This window comes from Toxorhynchites rutilus, chromosome 1 (assembly GCF_029784135.1).
Source record: "Toxorhynchites rutilus septentrionalis strain SRP chromosome 1, ASM2978413v1, whole genome shotgun sequence".
In the NCBI taxonomy this organism is placed as follows: Eukaryota; Metazoa; Arthropoda; class Insecta; order Diptera; family Culicidae; genus Toxorhynchites; species Toxorhynchites rutilus.
Genome location: NC_073744.1, coordinates 52434679 through 52438988, shown reverse-complemented (window position 1 = coordinate 52438988; position 4310 = coordinate 52434679). Strand labels below are relative to the sequence as shown.

Genomic DNA, 4310 nt, shown 5'->3' with positions numbered 1-4310 from the left:
CCTGTTTTTTACTTGCTTTGTACTTCATATCTCATAGATTTCGGATAGTTTACATGAAAAAGCTATGGATGGGTTATACCTGTGTTATATCCGCAAAGTAGACGTAGGACTGCCGTTGGCCTTGTAATCATTTGTGTTTTTTCAAATAGCAATAATCGCACCTCGGATGTTCCTCATTGGGAACGATATCACCACTGCGCAGAGCTATATTTTGTATGTATTGGCTAAATTATTCATTAAACTAGTGAATGAATGAAATAATTTACGAATTTAATTGCAAACAAATCCCAGTTTAGGTCAATTCATGGTTATCGCAGAAAATTGTTATCAACATTTTGCCTAATCATCAAACGCTATGCGTAGAAGTTGTACCCGCTTTTATAGACCGTGTTAGCAAAACGAATTCCGAAGTGTAAAAATACATGGGAGTATAAAAGTACTGCCAAGATCTGCAATGCCGATTTTTCCAACTTATTTGTTTCGGAATCTGTGATGGGAAAACGCATTCCGGTTTGTAAAAATGCAAGCGAGCACAAAAGTACTCGCAGCTTGCATCTCATTTGCAATGCCAATTTCCCACGCTCCATGGTTTTGAAATCCGTGTTAGGGATATATTCCGATTCGCAGAAACCTAACTTTATTTTTCCGCGATTTCTGAGGCACTGAAACTTATTTTTTGAACGACTCTCGTACGTAACCTCTGTAAATTCGAAAGTCGCGATACTTTTTGAACAGACTTCGTATGCCGTCCGACGCTCGCTAAAGGTCGGTCGGACCTTGCTAAAGGATCTTATTCTATGTTCCAAACTAACCGGGCAATCAGTGGTACACCGGTTTGCGTGCAAAACACCGCCGCTTCCGACGGCGGGTCGACGGTGGACTCGGATCGCGTCATCTTGGCGGCTTGGGCCGCCTCGATTCCTTATCCTCGTTAAAATTGACCCTAGAATAAATTTCCAAAAACTAAAACGAAAAAAATTAATTTATAATATAAATGTGAGGCATTTAAACACATGATGTTTTTCCCGCGCCACAATATATCTGGCCTACTACACTTTTTCTGAGTGGTTGTTTCTGTTGCAGTCGTTTTCTGCGCCGATTCCGGTGACGAGTTTTATCTATACACTAGCTGACCCAAAATAATTTTTTCGTTATCCCATTCACGTTTTCTTACTAAGCGCACGTTCATGGGTCCAATTGTAGAACTGTTAATTGATTGATCTTGTAATCTACCCTTTGAAATTATCTTTTGCTATAAATTTCCTAGTACTTCTACCAAAACCTCTTATCAACACATTCGGTGATCCATTTTTATTTTTATAAATATATATATATATATATATATATATATATATATATATATATATATATATATATATATATATATATATAGATAGATAGATAGAAGACGATATAGGAGTGCGTTTTATCACATTGAAATCCATTTCTACTTTTAAACAAAGATCAATTTCGTTAGCGCAAACATCAAATGGACTAACAACGCTTGTCACTCTGTAACTGTAGAACATATTGGAATTAAATTTTCCGAATTTTCCTATTTTCCTTCAGAGTTTTCCGAAAATTTTCAATTGTCATGTTTGGTTGAAATTTGTGTAATATTTTTATGGGACCCCCTATCTATTTCAGAGGATCATCGAAACATCATAGAAACATTTCTCGTATCCAAAAACCCTCACATCCCAAATTTGGCTCCATTTGCTTGATTAGTTTTCGAGTTATGTAAAAGTTTGTGTTTCATTTGTATGGCAGCTCCCTTGCCTCTAGAGATGGGAAGGATTGTCAAACCACCATATAAACAATTATTGTCCCCTACATTCTCCATATGCCAAATTTGTTTCCATTTGCTTGATTAGTTAATGAGTTATGCAGATTTTTTTTTGAATTCAATCTGTCCGAAATTTGATTTTTTTTATAAATAGTGTCCGAAGTTTGATTCTTATTCGCTTCATTTGAAAAGCGTTTTATTCGATGATTTTTTAATGTTATCAATCAAATAGGTACCAAAGTAGAAATCTTAAAAGCATACTAATTTGTTAAAAAGATCAACCAAATAATGCCTGTGCAAAAAGTTTAGATCTGTTTTCTGCATCATATGCCTTAAGCGTCCGAAATATGATTCAGAACAGTACACGATGCGATCGATTTTCGTTTTTTAATTTGTACCCTCAATATGTTCCTGAAGGACGTAATCCCACGCCAAATTTACCATTATTATAATTCACTCTATAGCAGATTTCATCCAAATTTCCACATGAATTTTGAAATAATGGGGACGCACGTTATTTGTTAAATATCTACCATGTTGGCACAGTGATAGTAGGACGAAACACACCGGAAGTATAAACTATTCCTCCCCCGTCAGGCTGTAATGCAATAGCTTCGCAATTGAACGAATGTGTTGAAATAGGGAAATCCTTTCATTCTCGTTCTTCTCATCTTCGAAAGCACATCGTGTGTCATACTGCAGGAAATATTGATTATAACTGTCCTGTTCATAGAATCATTTCTAAAAGCTTTCAAAAGGTACGGTATAGATAGAGCTTTAATGTGGTAACCCATTGCAAAATTTGGTTCAAAAGAGGAGGTCTAATGCATCTTGGGAGGCTTACAACTATCATATTTTTATCGCATCCATCACTGATGAGAGTTTTCAAGGCTACGAGTCGTTTCTTCCTTCTGTTCATCGTACTCGTAAGCTAACAAATTCTGGTTCCGAGTAAGTGGGTACCCATTCACTAACACGGCTGCCTCTGTTATTAAAAAAAAAGCAGGGGAAAAACTGAGATGAAACAAATGTGCACAACATGGAAGATGCGGTGCAATTCCTAAGTAAAACTGCTTGCTTATGGCAGCCTGTTTATGTTAATAACTGCTGCCGTTGCCGTTTTACCGTCTCTCGTGCATCATCCATCTTGAAATACGGTGAACGTGACAGAAGGATGGTTTCGGTGCAGTGGCCCTTTGTGACTACAGAAAGCATCGCAAAAACAAATCCGTTCCCTGTGGAGAGAATCGTACACGAAGGTGAAGAATACGTTGCTTCTTTCAAGGATGCAGTTCACAATACAATTCTGCAGCAATTAGAGCGTTTTTATTCCGCGAAAAGTATGTCAACAAATTGGAAGCAGGCAAAAAGGACAATTTAAAGCCGATGGCACATTTGATAGCGGAAGAGATTTGCTGCATTAAAGAGTCATTTCCTGCTTTGAGTCGCAGCGCTGCATGCACCATCAATCATGCATCGAATAATGCTTGAAATAGAAATGGTAATTTCATGCACGGTTCATTCTGGATTCATGGCTCTGCCGCCGATAAATTTGATACGTACAATTTATGTGATTGTGTTTGATTGAAAAATCGAATTGTCATGTGGAATCCGTAAATCGTAATCAATGGTGCAAATTAATGGCTCAACGTGATGGGTATTGGAAACCCACTGAATTGCATTCCAATCAGCTATGAAACATGTGAGTCATAAAATAGATTTAATGGAGAAGACGCCGAGGGATTGGAAGAGGATTTTATATGTCATCAAAATCAATTTTAAAACCAAATATATATATATTCGGGATAATTGGGTGTGTGGAAAAAAACACTTTGAGCTACACTTTTTGAAAGTAATATTCTGAATCCAAACCCACTTTCTGTTCGAATGAACTCACTTTTTTATTACACTAGCATTTATTTACAACCATTCGAACCCATCCAATTGAAAACCTCTCTAGGCATATTATAAACGGTGGAGAAACCATTACCCGATCGTATTTTACCTCTCCACAAAATACGCTGATTCAATGCGATTCCCATTCAACCACCTAACGAATCCTGTTATGGAAAGCTTGACTCGTACGGGTAAAGGCGAAGGAGAGAGAGAGAGAGAGGGGGGAAGTGAAAGCTAAAAAAGGGAACTTTAACGATTTTGTTCGCCTCCCCGTCAGGCAACTTCACGCTTCGCTGCTTCAGCTCAATGTTTGGAAGCGAAATAAGGGTGGAAAACACTTTTGTTGGCGGTAAAAATTAAAAACAATTTTGAAGCTCGTTAATTTGAAAGCACCAATGGTTGAAATGAAAACTAACGTGAACTCGCTGTGTGCTGCTTCTACTTTAGCAAATTGATGAACGCTGTCGAGTGGAAATGGATATTGGGATAGTGGAAGCGAAGCAGCTTTTCAGAACGGTTTTTGCAATTGATTTTTCCGCGTCAATATTTTTTAGTTGCAAATTATTATATGCTCTAGGTCAGGGTTTCTCAAACTATGTTATGCTATGGACGAGAGACCCCTTTTCCA

General features: G+C 37.5%; 1 pseudogene; it reads right to left on the bottom strand.

Moving 5' to 3' along the window:
* Positions 1 to 129: 129 nt before the first annotated feature.
* Positions 130 to 206, bottom strand: LOC129763749 (U4 spliceosomal RNA; annotated as a pseudogene).
* Positions 207 to 4310: the final 4104 nt, after the last annotated feature.